The following is a 23,631-nucleotide window of genomic DNA, read 5'->3' as shown; positions in this document are numbered from 1 at the left end:
CTATCTTCTATTAACTTGCCTTTACATCCTTGTCAAAATCACTTGGGCATATTTCGTGTAGATCTATTTCTAGTTTCTCTTTCTCACTGCATTAATGCATCCATCTATCCTTATGTAAATATCACACAGCCCTGATTACAGTAGCTATTTAAGTCTAAAAAGATTGATTCCTCTCATTTTTTTATTCTTTGACAAAACTGTTGCAGCTATTATATTTCTTTTGCTTTTCTAAATCCACTTTAGAAGAATCTTAACCATATGTCCAAGAACAGAAATTTTGTTAAAATACATATCAATGTGGGGAGGACTGACATATTTGCTATTGTTTATTCCAATCCATTAATAAGATGTGTCTCCTTTATTTAGATATTTTAATTTTTTTCATTGTCACTGTATTTTTCAGCATCAAATGCTGTATTTTTTTTAAAAAAATTTAATATTTTATTCATTGTTTGAGAAAGACAGAGCATGAATCGGGGAGGGGCAGAGAGAGGGAGATATAGAATCAGAAGCAGGCTCCAGGCTCTGAGCTGTCAGCACAGAGCCAGACGCAGGGCTTGAACGTGGAAACCACAAAATCATGACCTGAGCCAAAGTTGGACGCTTAACCAACTGAGCCACCCAGGTGCCCTTGCTGTACATTTCTTTTAAGTGAGCTCTGTGCCCAACATGGAACTTGAACTCATGATACAAGATCAAGAGCCGCATGTTCTACCAACTGAGCCAGACAGGTGTCCCAAGTGCTGTGCATTTAAAAAAATATTTCTACCTAAGTGTTTCATTTTTGAGCCATTGTAATTGATATATTTTAAATTTTCATGTAAACATATTCACTTGATGGTATAAAAATATTAATATTTTATCATGTTTATCTTATATCCTACAACCTTTCTGGACTTATTTATTAGTTCTATGAGTTTTTAAGATTTCTTGGGATTTTCTTCATAGACATTCATGTCATTTAAAAATGACAGTTTATTTCTTCTTTTGTAATCTTCCTAAACTTTTATTTCCTTTTCTTGCCTTAGTGGACTGGCTACAACTTCCAACATTATGTGAAATAGGAATGGTGAGTGAACATTACGGCCTTGTTCCTGATCTGTGGGAGAAAGCATTAAGTCTTTCATATTTAAGTACACATTTAGCTATAGGTTTATCATAGATGTTCTCTATCAGGTTGAAAAAGTTCCTCATTATTTCTGTTTTTTCTGGGAGGCTTAATCATGTGTTGAATTTTGTCAAATGCTTGTTTTGCACTGATAACGTCACGTGACATTGCATCTCTAGTCTGTTTAGTGGATTACATCAATTCATTTTCAAATATTGAAACAGTTTTGAGCCCTTAGTAGAAACCCTACTTGGTCATGATGTGTAATACTTTTCAAATATTACTGTATTTGCTAATATTTACTTGAGGATTTTAAGGTCTATATTCATGAGGAGTATCGGTCTGTAGTTTTACTTTTTGGCACTGTCCTTGTTTGGTTTGGGTATCAGATTAATAATAGAGTCATGAAATAAATTTACATGTGTTCCCTCTTCTCTTTTCTAGAAGTGATAATGTAGAATTAGTGTTAATTCCTCTTTAAATCTTTGGTATAATTCTCCAGTGAAAACATCTTGGACAAGACATATAATTCTGCACTTTCAAACTAAAAATATTGATCTCCTTAATAGTTATAGGGCTATTCAAATATACTATTTTAATTGCGGTGAACTCTGGTAGCTTGAGTTTTTTAAATAATTGGTCTATTTCAACTAAGTTGTGAGGAGAGGTGTCCATATTATTTCTCTTTATATACTTTTGGTGTCTGCAGCATCTAGAGTATTTCCTATTGTTTCATTCCTTACATTAGTAATTTGTGTCTTTTCTCTTTTTTCCCTGTATTAGTCTTATTAGAAGTTTGCAATTTTATCAATATTTTCAAAGAACCAACTTTGTATTTTTTGTATTATTTTTCCAATTTTATTTTCACTGATTTCTTCTATCTCCATTAGTCCTCTTCTGCTTCTTTGTGTTTATTTTGCTTTTCTTTTTCTAGGTTAAGGTGGGAGGTGTAATTATTGATATTAGTGATACTTTTCTTTTTTAACTTTATTTTCATTTATTTTGTGTGTTGGGGAGAGGGCGGTACAGAAACAGAGGGAGAGAGAGAATCCCAAGCATGCTCCATTCTGTCAGTGCAGACCCCCATGCAGGACTCAGTCCCACCAACCATGAGATCATGACCTGAGGAGAAATCAAGAGTCAGATGCTTAACAGACTGAGCCACCCAGGCATCCCAACGGTGATACTTTCTAATGTAGTCACCTAGTGCTGTAAGTTTTCATCTGGATAGTGTTTTACTCGAGTTCCAGACAATGTGATATGTTATATTTTCATTTGTATAAACCTATTTTTATTTATCTATATTGAATCTGTGTCTCTGTGTATGGGTTTTTTTTCTTTTTAGTGGTTGTTCTAGGTATTACAATATATACATAATTTATCCCATTTTAATAATGTAATTTTTCTTACATCCACTAATCATAATTTAAAACTCTAGAAGAGGGAAAAGTCTACTACATTAACTCACGTTATTGTTTACCATATTCCTTCTTGATGTTCCAAATTTCCTTCTTTTATGTTACCTTTAAATGTTTAGAGAATTTCCTTAGGATAGAGAAACAAGCCTTTTGTAGAAAGATCTTTCAGTTATTCCATCTGAGAATGTCTTTATTTACCCTTCTTTTCCTGAATGGTATTTTCATTCAAAATAGGAATCTGGGTTGACATGGTATTTTTGGTGGTTTTTTTGTACCTCCCCCCCCCGCCCCTCCTCTAGAACTTAAAAAAGTATTATAGCACTTCATTATTTCCTCCATGGTTTCGGGTATATGTGTGTGTGTCTGTGTGTGTATAAATTAATATATTAATATTATATATTATAGAATATATTATTAATTATTATATATTAATATATTATTATATATTAATTATATTAATTATATATTGATTATATATTATTAATATATTATAATACAATACTAATATAATATAATATTATATTATAATAATATATTATATATAATAATATAATATAATATAATAATATTATTATATAATATATATTATATATTAATATATATTAATATTAATAAATTTTCAATCATGGGGTGCCTGGGTGGCTCAGGTGGAAGTGTTTGGCATTTGATTTCCGCTCATGATCTCACAGTTCATGAGTTCAAATCCCATGCTGGGCTCTATGCTAATGGTGCAGAGCCTGCTTGGGATTGTCTTTCTCCCTCTCCCTGTGCCCTTCTTTGCTCATGCTCACTCTCTCAAATAAATAAATAAACTTTTTTTTAAATAAGTTTTTAGACATTTCTCCCACTAATTTTTCAGCGCACTTTCTCCTCTTCCTCCAGGAATAGTGATGAGACAAAGGGCAAATGTATTGTTTTAACTGAAATAGTCTTTGAGCCTCTGTTATTTTTTCCAGTTTATTTTTTTCTGTTTCTCCTATTGGGCAATTTCTACTCTAAGTTTACCAGTTCTTTCCCAATACTCCTTCATTCTTCTATCTTTGAGTTTACTGAGTCTTTTCTATGTTCTGTCCATTCTGCTGTTGAGGCTCTTCACTGACTTTATTTCTCTTATTTCATTTTTTAATGCTAAAATTTCCATTTGAGTCTATGTTTTCTAACTCATTGCTAAGGCTTTTTCTTTCTTTACTGAGGCTACTTTGTATCTGTTTTTTGTTCATATTTGCTCATTGAACCATTTTTATTATGTCTGGTTTCATAGATTTGTCAGGTAATTCTAACATATATGTAATCTCAAAATTGTCATCTATTGATTGTCTTTTTACTGTAGTTTAATATCTTCCTGATTATTAATATGTTGAGTGATCTCTAATACCTTTTTTTAAAGTTTATTTTTGATAGATAAAGAGCGCAAGCTGGGGAGGGACAGAGAGAGAGACACACACACAGAATCTGTAGCAGACTCCAGGCTCCAAGCTATCAGCACAGAGCCTGACGTGGGGCTCAAACGGACCAACCTTGAGATCACGACCTTAGGCGAAGGCGGACCCTTAACCGACTGATCCACCCAGGTGTCCCGAGGGATCTTTGATTAAAACCTGATTATTTTTAGTACTGTGTTATGAGATTTGGGTTTCTATTTAAACCTGTTTTAGTTAGCTTCCTCTGACACCACACCACAAGATAAAAGGCACCTGCTGCCTCATTAATTTCAGGCAGGCCTGACAGCCCAGGTTCTCCTCCACTGAGGCAAGGCCTCATCACTCCGAGCAGGGATAGGGATTCTATTTTCCCACTAGGTCCCCACTGATACTTCCCCTACATTAGATGGCTTGAAGTTCCTTTAACTGTTCATCACACACCTTCACTGATACTAGAGCAGAAGTCTCTTTCCCACCTGACCCCAGTGCCCCACTGCACCTTCTATAATACCACTCTTCAAGATTTTTAGTTGTACTTAGTTACAGGACTAGGTAAAAGGTAAAGATCTTCCTAGAAGTGGAAGGCTACATAATTAATGCTAATAATCATTATATATCTACTTTTTGTTTTGTAAAGCATATAACATAGTTTGTCTGAAAGTAATATAATTCTGGGGGCGGCTGGGTGGCTCAGTCAGTTAAGCATCAGACTTTGGCTCAGGTCATGATCTCACAGTTCATGAGTTCAAGGCCCACGTTGGGCTGCTGACAGCTTGGAGCCTGGATCCTGCTTCAAATTCTGTGTCTCCCTCTCTCTTTGCCCATCCCCTACTCATGCTCTCTCTCTCTGTCTCTCTGTCTCTCTCTCTCAAAACTGAATGAGCATTTAAAAAAAATAGTAATATAATTCTGACCTCACTCATCAAGATTCTCTTCTGGTCCTAATGTGGGTCCCTTATCAAGGTTTCTCATCAGATAATTTAAGAAATCAATTAGTACTCCAAGTGTATGTTTGACTCAGTATCATTCTGCTTGGGGTTTTTGCTTTTTTTTCAGACAGATAGATAGAAATAAAGAATGAAGAAAAGAAAAGAAAAGAAAAGAAAAGAAAAGAAAAGAAAAGAAAAGAAAAGCCCTTGCTTCCTGCTTCTTGAGATAGATATTCCTGTTATTTTGTGTTCCTGAAATACATGGACTAAAATTAATGTCCTCTTCTGGAAAATACAGTAGTCTTCCTCCATCTTATTAGAAACTGATTCCAACATTTCTGAAGCAACTCAGAACATTTTCTTTGGAAAAAAAGTGTACCCTTATTTTGTACTTTACTTTCATCTTTCTAGCACACTCCTAATATATAACTTCTCAATATATAATTAAGCAAAATAAAGTTCTGCTTACATGTAAGGGTAATTGTCATATCTTACGAGAAAGTTGACAACTTTTTAAAAACATTGTTTCACATCTATTCCCTGTAATTGTATTTGTACATCTTTCCATTTATGTATGTTTACATATATAGTTACCTGGTCATAACATAAAGAAAAAAACATTAACCAACACATTAACAAACAAATATATCTGGGTATCTGGGTGGCTCAGTTGGTTATGAGTCTGACTCTCAATTTTAGCTCAGGTCATGATCTCATGGTTGGTGGGATCAAGCCCTGCCTTAGGCTCTGGGCTGACAGTGTGGAGCCTGCTTGGGATTCTCTCTCTCTGTCTCTCTCTGCCCCTCCCCTGCTCTCTCTCCCTTTCTCTAAAAATAAACATTAAAAAAAAGCAAATATAACCCAAATTAGTGGACCTTCTCAAGGGAAAAAGTAATGTCCTCTAGCTAATTAAAAATCTTAGAGTTCAATCACTGGTTGATTAGCTGGTTGTGAATAACAATCAACCCTAAAAGAGGTAGCAAGCTGTCCCCACAAGCCAGACAGGCACAAGATGTAAAACAATATAAGGTGATCCAGAAATCCTGAACATATAGTCTTGGGACATTATTTTGCACAGAAAAAAAATAGGATGTAGAGAATTTTACTAGTCTCTAGCTATTAGTACCCTGAATAGAAACAAGCCAAAGTTAGAGGCAGCCAAGGTAAAATATCCTGTCAACAAAATAACCGTAAAGCATTATTATTTGGTCCTTGTAATGCTTAGTTGGAAATTTTTGTAAGATATTTTTCTGACCATATTCTAAAAATGTATTTTGATACCTGACAGAAATTTTGATAAGAGGATACAATGAGCTAATGCTTCTTATGCCACCAAACTTACATGCATTAGTTGTGTTTATCCCCTATAAAATTTACTAACCTTGATTTCTCATGCCCAGAACTAATATCATATAGTGCATATTACTTAGCAGTAATTTGACCAGAAATCTTAAAGTTTTCACATAATCCTGATATGCTGTGTCTCTTTTCTATTTCTAGATCTGTCAGTATATGATGAAATTTTAGTAATTGACATACAACAGCCATAATTGTTTTCTCTCTGAGGCAAGGTGTCCCAAAATTCAGAACGGATGATGAAAGAAACTAATAAAACTTACCATTGCACAAAGAGCTCAAGCATATGGAAATGTTGTAAACCTCAGTTTAGAAATATCGTTTACACCGGTGTTACCTTTGAATTTCAGTATTGGCAGACTTCAAATATACTTTGTGTCCTCTTTCTCTATATTTACTTACACACACTTAATAAAAAATTATTTTCCTCTGTGCAAAAGATACATATCTGTTTTCCAAGTCAGTGTATTTCTTGATCTCTTATAGCCTTTTTTTGTTACCCAGGGAATATTTGAGTAAAACTGTTGACTGGTACTTTCATTGCTCTGATGGTGTGAAATGTCACACAAATTCTTAGTATGTGAAATCTTTGTTCTCAAGAGGTTTGTGTCCTTTCTCCTTAACACTGAGACTGGAAAATTTCTCTAAGACAGATCCATACCACATACAACTAAACTGAGCTTCTAGCAACTTCTACCATGTGATCATCTTTAGTAAAATTAGTAAAAGAAAAGCATTTTTAAAAAATAGAGAGAGAGAGAGTATTCAGGAATACCCTGTGAGCAGCAACACTTGTGAAGCTATTGCTTGTGAAGGGTAAATTTTCATATTTCAAAAATAGCTACAAGTGTAGAAGAGAGGGGACTTCTCACTCATCTCCTAAATGTATCTAATTTCTTAGTATCACAAAATCAATTCTAATCCACCCGTATGTTGCTGCTGTACATGATGCTTCTGTTCAGAGTCCTCTCTGTTTTTCGTTTACATATAGAATAGAAGCCTAAACAACAGACTGATGCCAAATTATGCCATGTGTACCAAAGGAGCCACTGCAAACCAAAACCTGCTCAAGTTTAGGAAAAAGAGCAGGAATCAGTTTTCGACAACGAATTTGTAAATGAATTATGCCATCTGCGCTTTTTGCTTTCCTTCACACAGGTTGCTCCCTGGGGGCAGGAGACAGCAGAGAGCAGATGAAAAGATAGGAACAGACTTTAGTAACATTGTTATATTGAGATCGTAGCTGATATGTGTGTGGCGTTTGTCACTCCACTCCAAACCACTTCTTTCTCTCAGTGTAGGATCTCAGAAAGATTCAAAAAGATTCAAAGAGCCAGTGTGGGACAGAACAACACTTACCAAATTAATGTTGTACAAACTCCGAATGTGTTGCCATCTAGCTTTGTGATTTTTATCTGGGGACTTAGTTCCTTCTTATTTAAAATAAATTCTCTCAGTGGTTATCAGTTTTATTCCCCCAGCTCCTTGCTCTAAACACAACCAAACTACAGAGCAGAATTCCATTAATAACTTATAGGACAAAAGTGACTTTATAGTGGAAAGAGGATGACAAGGCCCTACTTCTCTGGTCCAAATGTCTCCCTTCTCCAAGCTGATAATCACTGGGTTAATTGCACCCCTGTCTAATGTAACAAAACAAGAACCAACCAACCAACCAACCAAATAAATAAATAAAACTAACAAAGCCAACTCTAATACTGAGATTTATAAAACAGGCATTTTTTTTTCATCTGTGGAAGGGATCTTTGAATCTTAGATATCATTCATTCCAATATCCTAATTTTATAGGTTAATAAATTGAGACCATAAAAGCCAGAACCATGTGAACAAAAAATGACTTGTAACCAAAATTGAATTCCTTGTCATCAACATATTTTCTTGTTTTATATTGATGTATTTTTATGAATAATCACCAACATTTAGAGTTTTAAGGAAACATTAAAATTAACTTCTGCATATGTTTAGTCCGACACACCTGTATATTTCATATTCAACATGTATAAAGCTCTAACTGCGTGCATTATTTGGACTGAATTCTCTAAGCATTAACTTCTCCCCTATGATCCTACAGCCATATGCTGAAGGGCAAGTCAGACACACCTGGGGAAAGCCCACCTCGAACTCATTTTAGCACACCTGCTTGGCTCTTTCTACTTATATGCCCTGTATTCCTGCTGACTGCAATTTCACTAATCCTCTGACCTCATAAAGACTGCCAGGGGCTGGTGTGCGTGAGCAGCATGAAATCAAATGTGCCATATTGTTTAGCATCTGCTCCTAACTCCCCACGAAGTTTTCCTCGCAAACGGCAAAGTGCTGTCAGCTTCAATCAGCTCAGTAGAGAACTCCACTCAGATGCATTAGCCTTCGTCTAGGATTACTCTTCAGGTGACCAGGCCTACATACGAGGCATTAAATATACAATGCAGATATTTAATGTTAATATGCCCATATTACCAAAAGAAAAATCCCCTTGCTTTTACCCTAATATTTCTACGTGTCTCCTGAGGTGTGCGCGTTAAACGTGCCTCCTGGGAGGAATGGAACAATTTTAGCAACGATTGTAGGTCTATCTTTCTTCTAGGAATGCTTTGCTTGAAGCTTTTGACTTTCACTCCTCAAGCATTCCCTTAGTCTCATCTTCACTGCAGACAATAATAACATTTAAACGTACCAATGCCCCTTTGCAGAAACATGTTTTCAAAATTTGCAGTGTGCATGGAAATTGGATCTTTTCAGTTTCCTATCAGGAATAGTAATTAAAGAAAAATTACTTTATAAACTAGGAATGCATAAGTGCTGCATAATAGGCAATGCCTGGTTTTAGGCATTCTACCCCATAAACACATTTAAATATTTAAACATCCTTAATCTGCCAAACGCTTAACCTGAAAGATTCTAAACAAGTATCTTCACCTTTCTCAGTAGACAAAAACATTCATTTGCATAATATGCTATTATAGATAATCATGTGAACTCTCATAAAAACAACATGCCTATTCTAAACATATCTAAGAAAAAAATAATTGTGAAGATAAAAGAAACTGTATTTTATTAACCTAAAACACAGTACTGCCTTTTCTTCTAATTGGTCCCAAAATATCAGTAATCTAATATATATTATTTGTTTAGAACTTATGACTCCTCACAGATCACTCAATGAATTAATAACTATTATTTCTAATTTGAACTTTTACGTACTGTCAAAAAAATTGACTCTGAGCACGTTTCTATTTGTTAACAGTTTAAGTCAAACTGATCAAATATTTTTGAGCATTCTGGCCCTTCACACTCACATTTCAGAGCACTCTGGAATGTCCAGAATTTAGCAGATATCATTTAAATGTATCAGATACAGAAGACCCATGACTTCCCTGAAGGGACAAGGAGGTTGACACATAACTGTACTATTGTGTGCTCACCACTGAATTTTTAGTAGCGAATATGAGTCATCAAAAATAGTTGAACTACTTTGAAACTATGTTAAAATGTGTCCATCGAGAATATTTTTAGTAGGACTTGAATGGCAATAACACTGTTAAGAGAATGCGCTTCTGTGGAAAAATCAATTTCTTTGACCATAATGGATAATGAAGATCTACATATGTATAGATGTGACCTATCTAAAAACCACAGTAGTGAGGACTCTAGTGGCTCCCAAGAATACAAGAATCCTGAAACAACCCTGACTTATGGAGAGGATGCAAAGATTGGGCACAAAGAGAAAGAGAAGGAATCTAATGTATGTCAATTAATAGATGATCTTCTCTTTTCGTTTACTTCCCAATCCCAAATATTGTCTCCCTTCTTAGTAGTTTACTTCCTTTCTTACACTCTAATCGCATCCAAAACATCTAACCACCATAATTTATGGCTACTAGATTGAATGGGTCTATCTACTAGCTTCCTTAATGCAATTAATAATATCTTATGTGAGGAAGCTTAAGGCTAAATAATCTTAGAAGGTAGAAGGTATTAGAATCCCTGAGGAAGAGCTTACTAGGCCCTATGAAACCAGCCCTATGTGAATAAATATCACAATTAAAACTCCAGCATAAAACTTGATTTAAAGTACAGTAAATTTCACCACACAAATAAACAAATACAGAAGCAACTGATTTTCAATAAAAAATATTTTCCTCTAGAAAAGAGTATATGCCACAAATCTTCCCAGGTAAGTTTTAGTTAAAATTTAAGGAATACTTTGAAAATATTGTGGAAATAGCTTAATGGCACTATATAAGGTTCCTGGAGACCCTTATGTGCCTGAGTATCCAAGGTACAGCACTAAAAGTCACAGCAGTATCCAGATGATGGAGAAGAACATTATTTCTGCCTCAGAGTTAAAAAAAAATCTACTACGAGAGTATATTTATTTTTTAGCAACAGAATGGTGCTAGAATAAACATCCAAGTAAAGCTAACTGGATTATTAGCAGTTTTTGGTATATAGTTACGTAGAGAATGAACACCAACAGAGTAATCACCTCTTACTTCAATAACTATGCCAACTCAGGGGGTGAATGACACAGACCTTGAATTGGCTGAGAATTTTAAAACTGCGGCATTTTGAAAGAAGAATCTGAAATGAAAGAAGAGTTAATAGTTGTTAAACTTTGGGAAAGCAAGCAGAAGAGCATCCCCTCCATTAAAAAAAAAATGGTAATGTAGAAAAATACAAGGGAAAACCAGTCACAGACTGACTTACAGTGCAAATTTGTAGTGTGTGTGTGTGTGTGTGTGTGTGTGTGTGTGTGTGTGTGTGTGTGTGTGTGTAGTGTAGTGTTTGCATATGGTATAATAGAAGACAAAGACCGAACTATTCCCCTTAAATTGACTTCAAGAGCGTGGAGTAAATTCGGATTCATTAACGATAATTTTAACAATATAATTCTCTCTTTCTTTAGCTCGTAGTTTCCCTCCAATGTCAGACAATGTAATTTCAAAAATAGCTCAATTTACAGTTTTGGAGGACTGCTAGTTCCCAGAGCAAGCAGTCCAAAGAAATAAATGATACAATGCATTACTCTCTCTTCAAGATAGTATTTGTGTATATCTAGTGCATCCTGGTAAAGTTTGAAAGCCAAATGATTATTACATCTAAATAACCACACTAAAAAGTAAATCATAACTTATTTTGGATTAATTAAAATATTAATGAGGATCTTGGGGTGCCTGAGTGGCTCAGTCAGTTAAGTGTCTGACTCCTGTTCTCGGCTCAGGTCATGATTTCACGGTTAGTGAAATTGAGTCCCATGAGGGGCTCTGTACTGACAGTGGGGAGCATGCTTGGGATTCCCCATCTCCCTCTCTCTCTGCCCCTCATCCACTTGCACATGACTGTCAAATGCTCTTGAATTTTTAATATTTGAGATGAGATGAGTGACTTTTTCCTTGTACTTAAAACTTCTTAAGTGGAACAACCATGCATTCTGTTTTTAGAACGGTTATCTTGCCTTAGTTGCCTTCCTTCCTTCGTTCTTCCTTTCTTCATCCAACCAAAAAGTAAATATTTATTGATCATTTGATACATGCGGGGTATTTTGCAGTAATGGGGAAGGAAACACGAAAGAGTTTTATTTCTGAGGCACTCATTGTTTTATACAGGAGATAGGTAAGCAAAGAGCTAATTTTGCAGGGAGCAGAAGACTCTATCTAAAATTGACCATTGTTATGCCTTTTCCAATATCCAGTGAATATGACAGAACACTGAATATTTTAGGCTGATATTACTGATAGCCATTGCAATTCTGAAACATTTTCTCGGGCCATCTACCACGGTACATTCTTATGACTAAACAGAGGGGAATTTAGCTGCTAAGATCAACAAAGCTGTTCTTAGTTATTTTATACTTAAATTAATAAAGTGAGACTAGCATATCATATTTCTTCAGAAAAGCCTTTGTGACCTCTAGGTTTGCTCAGCGATAGTCTGTGATTTGTGTTAGAGTTCAGGATCCAAACCGTATCCTGGAATTTGTACCCAATCTTAGGCATCTGCCTGTGCACTGACTGTGGTGCTGGTGGCTACACACTGAAACAAGCGAGTCACTTAAAGTGATATAAACAGTTTCTTTAGGGCTAAATGACATCATTAAAATACATTATTTAAATTTGATTATTTAAATTTCAGTATGATACATTCCAAGTGTTCTGCCTGAACAAAAAGAAAACACATTTTTTTTTAATTTGAAGAAATCTACACAGGTTGAAAGAAAGTTTAATAGATTTCAGTGAATCGGAACAAAAATTTGTTTTCTTTCTCCTAAAAAACTACTACGTAATTAGTTATGCATCTAATAATAATTTTAGTAAAGTCAATGCAGTGGGTCATAGTAGGAAAAATAATTCATCTGGTAGAAAAATGGATCATGGTTATCATTTGATTAGCAATGACATTCTCTACTGTATTCCCTCTCCACATGAGTTGCAATTAAAACTATTGCTTCTACCAAAAATTAGTACTTAAATAGGAAGGAAAGAAATCCTACTACAACTAAGTTTGTTTTGAAGTGTCATGTACTGATAATTTTTTTTTCTGAAAAGGAAAATACAATCCATTAGGATTTTAAAACTCACTTATTTTTCCTTTATAAAAAAATAGTTAACACACAATGTTACATTAGTTTCAGGTATACAACATAATGATTCAACAAGTTTATATGTTATGCTGTGCTCACCACAAGCGTAGCTACCCTCTGTCACCATACAACGCTATCACAATACCATTGACTATGTTCCCTGTGTCGTACCTTCATTCCTGTGACTCATTCATTCCATAACTGGAAGCCTGTATCTCCCACTCCTCTTCACCCATTTTGCCCATCCCTTTCCACCCACCCTCCCCTCTGGCAACTATCAGTTTTTTCCCTGTATTTATAGGTGTGTTTTGGCTCTTTGTTTATTCATTTGTTTTCTGTTTTAGATTTCACATATAGGTGAAATCATATAGTATTTGTTTTTCTGTGTCCAACTTAGTTTTTTGTTAATAAATATGGAGAACAAACTGAGGGTTGCTGGAGGGGTTGTGGGAGGGGGGGATGGGCTAAATGGGTAAGGGGCATTAAGGAATCTACTCCTGAAATCATTGTTTCACTATATCCTAACTAATTTGGATGTGAATTTTAAAAAATAAAAAATAAAATTAAAAAAAATAATATCAAAAAATAATAATAATAAAAAAATAAATATCATCAGATAATTTAATGTTTTCAGGATTACTCCATATTTCTTTAAAAAAGGTCTACAATGATAATGAAATTTCAAGATTCTTCTGGGTATATTTCCTTTAAGGGATGGTCTAGAGATATAAAGAAATGCAATGCAAATGGATTAGATAAAATTATGATAATCTTGGGGGAAGAAAAATTCTTGAAGATTTTCGAAGAGTAACCAGTAAAATGGTTATTAAGATATGATAACTGGCAGATGTTGAGTGAGGGGTATATGAAGATCCTAAAATGTTTTTTACTAATTCTTGTGAGTTTTAAACTATTTCAATATAAAAAGTTACAATAAGAAGAATGAATAGTAGAAAATAATTTTGACACACATCAGCTAAAAATGAACAAAACTGGAAAAATACAGTTGAACCTCAGTATTGATTCTCATTATCATAAAAAACTCTGTGTCAAAATATCTCACCAGTTCTGCAATTGATCCATTGTATAATTGTGAAAAATATGATATATATGACTGGATTCTGTTTTTCTTGTTGAAATTATACACTTATTGAAAGGTACATTTCCATGCAAGACCTAGTGTCATATAAATTACCAACCAGAGTATCAATTCATCACATATGTCAATAAGAAAATATGTCCATGCATTAAGTATTAAAATCATTAAATTATGCTCAAATTAGCTATGAAGTCAGAAAAAGTGACTTAATAATTTAATAACTTAAGTCAGAAAATAATATTATGAAGGATCCTTCTGTGTTATAATGTAAACATATAAAATGCATTAGTATCAAATACTGTCTAAATTTGATCTAAAAGTAAGGATCTGCTATTTGAAGATAAGATTTACATCTATTTCCTTAAGGTCCCCATTGAATATAGCCAGCTCCCTGACATATAGTGGTCACTTTATTTCAAGTTTCTGAGTGAATGAGTGAAATTTCGAAAAAATTGTTTCTATGATTCAAGCAAGTTAAAAATTTCTAGAAGATCTGAACTGATGATTTTTTGTTTTGGGTAAAAAATTATTATAAGAAACAAAAGCCTTTAAAATCATTCCTGTTGCTTAGCATAATACACTTTTGCTACATCCATGTCATGGCAAATGGCAAGATTTCATTCTTTTTGATGCCTGAGTAACATTCCATTATATATATAAATTCCATTGCATATATTCTATTGTAATATTCCATTATATATACAAATTACCACATCTTTATCCACTCTTCGTCAATGGACATTTGGGCTCTTCCCATAATTTGGCTATTGTAAGCTGCTATAAACATCGGGTGTACATGCCTCTTCAAATCAGTATTTTTGTATCCTTTGGGTAAATACCTAGTAGCACAATTTCTGGGTCAGAAGGTAGTTCTATCTTTAACTTTTTGGGAACCTCCACACTGTTTTCCACTGTGGCTGTACCAGATTGCATTCCCACCAACAGTGTAAAAGTGTATTATGCTCAGGGAAATCATTCAATCAGAGAAAGACAAATACCAAATGATTCCACTTATATATGGATTTTAAGAAACAAAACAGATGAACACAGGGAAAGGTTAAAAAAAGGGGGGAGCAAGCCATTAGAGCAAAGAAATGACTCATAAAGCATGTCAGTTACTGGGAAGCTATAGAAAATTATGATGTAGTTCCTAGGTCAAAATCCTGCAAAAGTAGATTTAAAATATCCTGTTAGCATTGTAAAGGTAGGCAGTAGTCTTCCTCAACACTGGGATCATTGATTGGGCAATGATTGAAAATTGTAATGTGTGCCTCTTTATTAGGTATCAATAACTAAAGGTTAATAAAACTGACTGAGCAGCTATTTGCCAAACACTAGGAGAGAAATCCTTTCAAGCAATACTTTACTTAGTACTTATTGAGAGTTCACAACAATTCTCTTTGGTAGATATTATCAGCTACATTTAACAAGACATAACTAGAACTCACAGAGGCTAACTAACCTGCTTACCGTTACATTTGTACTTTGTTGTCAAAACAAAATTTGGAGTCAGATCTGTTTCTTCAGGCCCAGACTCTAAAGCAGCTCCCTAAAAAAAGCATTTGGAGGTAGAGAATGCTTCAAAGAAGATATCCTGGCCAAACTACCCTATCAGAGAAACCAAAGGTGTTCATACTCAGCATCTAAACATCATGAGAATGTATCTGGCGAAGCGTATGTAGAACGTGAGCTCATAAGCTGTAGGGAAGATTGGTAATCATTACTCTAAGGTTCCTCCTTCTTTGACCTTTGGTCATTAGCTTTCTTTCTAAATTTCCCATTTTGCAACAAAATGCTATACCCTGATGCTTTGCTCATTGCTTATCTGCTCACTTGAACTGGGGAAGAAATACACACTTCTAGAAAAAGAATAAGTCAATGGAGAAGTTAAGAGAGTATGAGCAGAAGACTTCTCATTCATTCATTCCACACACATTTATTCAGCTCCTATTCTAATCAGTCCAAATTAAATAGCATTCGGCATTTTTAATCCACTATTAAAATAAAGATATTAGTTTCATCCACTTGATCAAGAACATAGTATTTATAACATAAAAATGAAACTCATGTATCCATGGAGCAAAAAAATATACAAACACAAAATAGACAGTACATGGTTCCTTTTGTTATAATGTGTGATTATAGACAAAATATTTTTATAACATGTGTGATTATATACCAAATATTTTTTAAATGATCTATATACAATTCAGAGGTTGAAAACTTCTAGTCATTTTCTACTTTATTGTAAGTGTGTTAAAAATGATATTCTGTTATCTCTTTATTTTAATTGACTTTTAAGTTGATTTTTATCACAGTAATGTTGATTATTAATTTACCATCAATGTTTGCTGTCCCTGAGCTGCCCTTTGGATAATTCAATTTAATAATAAGTTGAAGAGTACAAAAAACAATTTAAAAAAAAACACAGGGATATTTATTGTATTAATATCCTTGATTACAAAAGTACCAAATAATTATAGTATGAATCTTTAAAACCTATCATAATATGTTTTTGTTTAATTTATGAATTGTCAAGCACCAATCACTAGTTATTCTAAAACTAGAATACACAGATATGGATTAAACTAAAATGATAATAACTGTAAATTGATTCTAGAGTTCCTTAGAAGTCCAAACTGAACATTAACACAGTAAAAATAATTTTATTCTATTGTTGTTTTCTGAAAACTAAAAAAAAAACAATCATAAGGATGGAATGAAATCTAATAAGTGTAGCTGGGAAAATAGCCTTTAGGGCAGTTATTAGTAATTAGGGCAGTGTGTTTGAGAATAGTCTCTTAATTTATGTAAAGATAAAAATATCTTTAATTCCAAATGCAAAGCTAAATTGGACTAGTCAAAGATACCAAACCCTAGAATAATTCTACAATAAATCCTAAGACATAAGGCAGGGCCTATTACACATTTGCCCAATGTCAGAATACTAGGAAAAGTTTCAACAGCCAAGAAATAGTCAAATTTCAGATGCCCCCCTCAGTTTGGTAGCAAAAACAACAAACCCATTTTTTAAAGATATTAAATAATTTTCCAGTGTTTCAGGATACACTCTATGTGGAAACAGCACCTTAACAACAACAACAACAACAACAACAACAACAACAACAACAACAACAACAAAAACCTGAAATATCTGACAATGCTGTTACTATATGGCCAAATGCCAAATTTCTGGAATGTTCATTCCAAAACAGTCTGGAATAAAATTTATACAAGAATCAGAAAATATTAACACAGTGCTAAACCAGTAGAGTTGAATCTGAATCTCTATTCCACATTAATAATTTCTTCCTAACTGACCAATACCTCTTTGTCAGGCTTTGCTTTATGCTGTATTGTGTCTTATAGACCGCAATTAACCTAGGGGTAATCAGGGACCATTCCAACATTAGAAACCAAACTGAAGTAAAGTCAACTCCAGATAAAGTAGGAAAAAAAAGACAGGAAATAGCACAGAAACCATCAGCACTCTAGGATGACTTTGGTTTGGGTCTTTGCCATACTGCACTGATACTACTCTGATCATGGGACGTGCTCTCTTATGTCCTCAAGGGTAGGAACTGATCTTATTAATTCTGATATTCTTTTGACCTAACCTTGTATGTAACACACAGCAGGCTTGCAATAAATATTTATGAAGAGGTGAACAATTTTATAACAGAACACTTGAGATACAGCCACACTACTCACTGAAGGATTAGATAGATTTCAAAAGTTATTACTGTTGTTCTTGTACCCTGGATTTGACTCTTTTTAATTAAATCTACTGTGTTTCTTTTGAGATTGGTGCACATATGTTCATGCATGTGTGTGCACTTTATTACAGCCTAATGTACAAAAGCAATGATTTGAAACACTAGGCGAAGATATTTTATTTTTTTAAATTTAATTCTTTTTATTTTAGAGAGAGGGAGAGAGTGAGAGTAGAGGAGAGGGAGAGAAAAAGAGAGAGAGGGATAGAATCTCAAGCAAGCTCTACACACAGCACAGAGCCCCACATGTGGCTTGATCCCATGACCGTGAGATCATGACCTGAGCCAAAATCAAGTGTCATATGCTCATCTGACTGAGCCACCCAGGTGCCCCCAAAGATACTTTTAAAACTTAGTTTACTTCAAATATAAAAAGTTCTAAGGTTTTATGTATTTTTAAAATATTGATAATATCCTATTATGTATCAATACTTTATCAATCTGTATGGATGTTCTTTTGTGACAATGTATCTGAGCAATATCGCATTCATAAATTATGATTTTTGTAACTATAGAGAAATTGGACATTGGGTAGAAATGTCTGCTGATGTAAATTTTAAAATTTGCATTTATAATTTTTAAAATTATGGAAATGATAATTGAAAATACAGCAATATTTTAAATTATAGTTATAAATATGTTGACCTTCCCTTCAATACATAATAGTAGCTAGATATTCATTTTATGCTTTCACATGTGTAAATTAGTGTTTATGTCCATTCTTGAGAAATCTAAAAAACATCCTTGGAAAATTCTTTGCCACTTTATTTCTGGCTAAAGGGGCACAGACACAATCTACACCAAGAAGAAATATGGCAGAGTATATAAGGCTTAAATAATTAGTTTGACAGTAAGACAATTATTTTTCATACCCTCCATGAAAATAATTCAGTTATATATTGTTGTGCATATATGCACAACTTATATGTTAAAGGCAGAATATGTGAGTTTACCATCAAAGAGATCTATATTCTAAACACATTCTATTGCTAAAAATATATTACAGTATAAGTGGCTTGAGAAAAAGGTAATGGCTTTTCAGAAAAGGTTAATAAATAATGTAAGAACCAAGTTCTATTTCACTTACAGATTTTTTTCTTTCCTTTTTTTTAGACTCATAGAATATAAGAAGCACTTTCTTATTTGGGTAAAAGAGTTGACTTCAATCTACTGACCCCAAATCTCTTGACTGCAGTGAAGTCTTCCTGATTCCTACTCCCTTATGCATTTGCATCTAGCCACTTAGTATCACTGGTATTTTTGGTCATTTGAATTTACATGAAAGGAAACTAAGATTCAGAAAAGTTTAGTATCATGTCAAATATCTTAGACATATCAAGGCCAGTTAAAGAACTCCGGGCACCTGATTACAAAGCTGATGCTTTTAACCAGTTGGCAATACTGTGCACAGAAATGTCTTAGCTTCCAAGATTTACTGATTCCCAGACTGAACATATTAACTTATCTGAAAGAAGACTGGGTCTTTCAGAAAGTACTGTGCCCTGCTATGAAAATGCAGAGAAGAGAAAGCCCAGAGGAAAATTTTGGCAACACGGATCCACATGGGGGAATATTAGTCTAGTTGCAAATGTTTCAGGTAATTTTATCCTAACGACTTAAACAGTGAATTAATTTTACTCCTCTAGAGTAGATCCTATGGTCATTATATAACATTTTGAGTATTATTTGCCTATTTGCCTACCGAGAGAAACAGCAGTAGACACTGACTCTTCCAGGACGAAAGACAGTTGTATTTGTCACCTGTTAATAAGTCTGCATTTCGAGTTTAAGCATCAAGGGCATAAGACAGTGAATGTGAGTTTAATATTGAGTAACAGATTGCCTCTAGGTCTGATAAAAAGTCAGTTTTCTAAGCTTGCAAGGCTGAAGCCCATATCTTAGACTAAGGTAAACTCATGAAGTCCCAAATAGTATTGTGTGAGAAAACTAAAGACGCATCCAAACATTTTTTACCCTATGTAGGTGCAACAGACGTAGACATGCACTATGACATAACACATAGAAAGAATCTAAGGAGGTTTGGTTTTGTGTCTATATAAAGTTTCTATTCTAATAATCCACAAAGCCTCGTGACTCAATACCTGGGTTTACAATTAATGTTAATGATCAAATGGATGTTTGTAGGCAACATCCAAGTGACAAAAGACATACTGTGGCTATTAATGATTTCAGTATTTTTCAAAGCCCCTAAATTTATTATCTTAACATTCAAATATATGATAATCTGTTACTTCTAGCTGCAAAAATCAGATTTCATGTGAAAAGTGATTAGAATGTAATGTTTTGTATTTGATAATCTGTATACAATCTGCCCACAAAGCATTTATGAGAGCAATTCTAATTTCTTGTGATTGTTACCAATAAGCAGCTGACAGTGCTCCTCATTACGACTCTCAGTTCATTCTTGGGACAGAAGTTTTTAACCACCAAGCATTATATTTACATGAGAAGAGTTGATTTTATTACCAAAATAAGAAAAAAGGAAGTCTCTGAATTCAGGTTGAACAGAACCCATTTAGATTACCTTAAGAAGTAGAAACATTTAGCCAAGTTGCCTTCATAATTTTAGGGCTTTTTTGGTAAATATTTCTATTTCTAATTCCATTTACTCCTAGGCACCAAAGTATTAAAGTATGGTATAGTTAGAAAAGTTATGTAATAAATCGCCTTTCCAGTTAAATGTAATCATTACTATTACCTCCCTACTCTGCTACTCTGTTGTATTGTATTGTATTATACTGTATTGTATTGTATTGTATTGTATTGTATTGTATTGTATTGTATTTATTTGTCTTATCTTATTTTTTGACCTTCAGCTCATGTTTTCCACATGGACAGCTTTTGATTGTGTGGTACCTTACTGAGGATATGGGTTATGCATCAAATTTGGACTACTTGCATATTTGAAGCTTTTTCATTTTTTTGAATAAATTCTGTGCCTTATTAGATCTATAAAACCAATAAAGCCAGTAAAATTTACTGAAATACAGGGAACATATTGAAATTTTAGCTTATGAAAGTGAGTATGTCCAAAGAATAATTATAGAATCTGCAATGTTACACTCTGGAAAAAAAAAATCCCAATTATCTACTTTGAAAGTTCATGTGTTTTCCACCAACAATTGGAAAGAAGTATCTTTTCCCTCCCACCTACAAGTAGCCTAGTGGTAGATAATGTCAAACTCCTTAGACACTGAGTAGCTCTGAGTAAACAATGTCTATACAGAACTAATTCCTAGCCACAGAACTTTTCTACATAAGTGTAAATGAAGGCATGGTGATACTCTTTTTATGCATCCAAAGAATCTGTTTTTTTGTTTGGTTGTTATTTTTAATAATGACTCTGAAATAAGGTGCTGGTACCTTTTTTTCTCTCAGCAAAGTTAATCATATACCACTCAAATTAATAAACTTTACCAACTCATTTGATCCATTAGGCACTCAGAAGCTCACATGCCAGTTTGTAGACTGATACTGTGCTGGTTCTTTAAATACAAATGTCATTGTTGCTTTATGTAAAGACCTATAACAAAACTCTAGACTTTCTTTGTTTTTTGGTTTTGGTTTTGTTTTGTATTTTTTCTTTTTTCTTTTTTTTTTTTTTTTTTTGGTTTATGAATTTCATGGACAGCCATTTCTCCACATTTACATTTACATAAAGTATGTGTTGTGGGCACACAGTGTGTAAGCTGGAAAAAAATCAAAAGGAGCACAAGGGAAGTCTGGAGAATGGCCCATCCTTTTGTTTTCTAAAACAAATCCCTTTACAATAGCTTTGTGAAGCTGTAGACACAGGCTAGCTGACATAAATGCATTTTTAAACATGCAAATTTGAAACATCTAGTTAAATATTCATTAAGATGATTGAAAGGAATAAAAACAATGGATAAATGGCAAATGGACAGCATAAGTTGTGTGTGTATATGTGTGTGCATGAAATAGAAAAAAAAAAGAAAGAGTTTGATGGAAAGGGGATACATTTTGAAAGAAGAGAATATTATAGATAACAGTAGAATATCATAGAATAAATGAAGAGATAGAATGTTAAAGTTGCCAGAACATATCCTTTTCGAAGGTCTGATTGCTCAAATACTCTGGATATGGAATAAGATAAAGCAACCAGCTCACATTTTCAACTTCTGCTTGCACCTCTTTCCAAAAGAGATTTTTGAAGTGTTATATGATAAAAATTTAGACATTAAGACACAGATATGACAAAATGTTTTCTGTATTTTCTGAGTTAAACTTCTTCATGAGTGCCAATATCTATTGATGATACTGAGATGGAAGAGAGTGAAGAAAGGTAAAGAACCTATGCTTTCAATTAAAGTCATTTTGGTTTTCCAGTTTAAACAGCCTTAGGTGAGATCAGGAATATTCAGTCCATTCATAGTTCAACTTTGTATCAAAGCTATTTCTTGGGATGGTATGTGGTCTCCCTCAAGGAGAGCTGAAGTGGCCATATATAGAGTTTGGGATAGAGGGCCTGCCATGTATTTACCGATAGTTTTGGTACCTCTTGTTCCTTTCTGGCCCACCATCATCAGGCCACTGCTCTGCCTTGTTTCTGCATGTCCTATTGGCATCAGATACCAAACTTCATTCTTGGTGAACTGCAAGTTGTGATTCTGGCACAAGCCAGGCAGTGCTAATTGCTTCTACTGCTGACACACTTCCAACACAGCTCCCACAGATCTTTTGAGTCCCAAGCAATACTCATGATCCACCTAAGGATGTCTACTCTGCAAGCCCTGCACTAGGGCTGCCTCATCTGTGGAATGAGAAGTCCAGTGGAAGCCATATACACTCTCATCATGCTAATTTCCCTTCTGTGGGGAGCCTACAAGAACTCCTAGATTTCTTCAAGATCACGCAGTTGTTCAGGGGGATTTAGAGGAGTATCTTTATATATTCCTCTTTAAACACGTCAATAATGAAGAGGTAGGAAACCTATCACTGGTTTTCAGCTGTTTCCTCAATATAGATGGGATTTCAATAGTCTGTCTTCCAGTTCTGAACCCATGACAAGGATCAGAAGTAAAATACTTTTTTGTGAGTTCAAGTTCTAAATCTTGATTACCTAGCACTTAAAAAAAAGAGTTTGGGTGTAAGCAAAAAGAAAATGTTTGGTTTGGGCTGGGCTAGCAGGAGTTGATGCTTTTAGTCGTGTGTATTTGCATAGGAGGGTGAGAAGACCATCTACTGAGGAGGAAGTCATTAAATAATATGGATCGGTGGGCATTTTAAAACTCTAGCCATCTGGTTTTTTAAAAAAATGGATTAAAAATAGCCACTTTAGGAATATCGAGTGTTTTTATATATAAAAAGGAAGATACCCATTAGACTAAATGAGATGCTTCTTATTCTATATGTGCATAGCCTTTGACAGTAATTTCTTAGCAATGCCTAGGATATGTGAGGTTTCCTCTTTGGTAATGGTCACTGACCTGCTTATGTGATGCAGAAGGAATCACTTATTAACACAAAATGTGTTAGCATTGGATGAACTAAAGCTTTGACTGTGAGAAATAAAGACATATTTTTTTAAAAATATCTAAGATGTTCAACGTCGCTCCTTATCAGGGAAATACAAATCAAAACCACACTCAGATACCACCTCACGCCAGTCAGAGTGGCCAAAATGAAGAAATCAGGGGACTATAGATGCTGGAGAGGATGTGGAGAAACGGGAACCCTCTTGCACTGTTGGTGGGAATGCAAATTGGTGCAGCCGCTCTGGAAAGCGGTGTGGAGGTTCCTCAGAAAATTAAAAATAGACCTACCCTATGACCCAGCAATAGCACTGCTAGGAATTTATCCAAGGGATACAGGAGTACTGATGCATAGGGGCACTTGTACCCCAATGTTTATAGCAGCACTCTCAACAATAGCCAAATTATGGAAA

At 34.3% G+C, this 23,631-nt stretch overlaps 1 protein-coding gene and 1 long non-coding RNA gene across 3 annotated transcripts in view; one reads left to right on the top strand and one right to left on the bottom strand.

Annotated features, from left to right (window-relative positions):
- Nucleotides 1-23,631, bottom strand: part of SGCZ (sarcoglycan zeta) — a 542,868-nt gene that overhangs the window by 406,292 nt on the left and 112,945 nt on the right. The window lies entirely within an intron of this gene.
- LOC122237611 lies at nucleotides 1,035-6,677 on the top strand. The gene is made up of 2 exons (XR_006216194.1): nucleotides 1,035-1,069; nucleotides 6,377-6,677. It is a non-coding gene; the product is annotated as an uncharacterized LOC122237611 (long non-coding RNA).

The sequence above is a fragment of the Panthera tigris genome, chromosome B1 (assembly GCF_018350195.1).
Source record: "Panthera tigris isolate Pti1 chromosome B1, P.tigris_Pti1_mat1.1, whole genome shotgun sequence".
NCBI classification, from domain to species: Eukaryota; Metazoa; Chordata; class Mammalia; order Carnivora; family Felidae; genus Panthera; species Panthera tigris.
The sequence above is the reverse complement of the archived record's forward strand: the minus strand, read 5'-3'. Positions and strand labels throughout refer to the sequence as shown.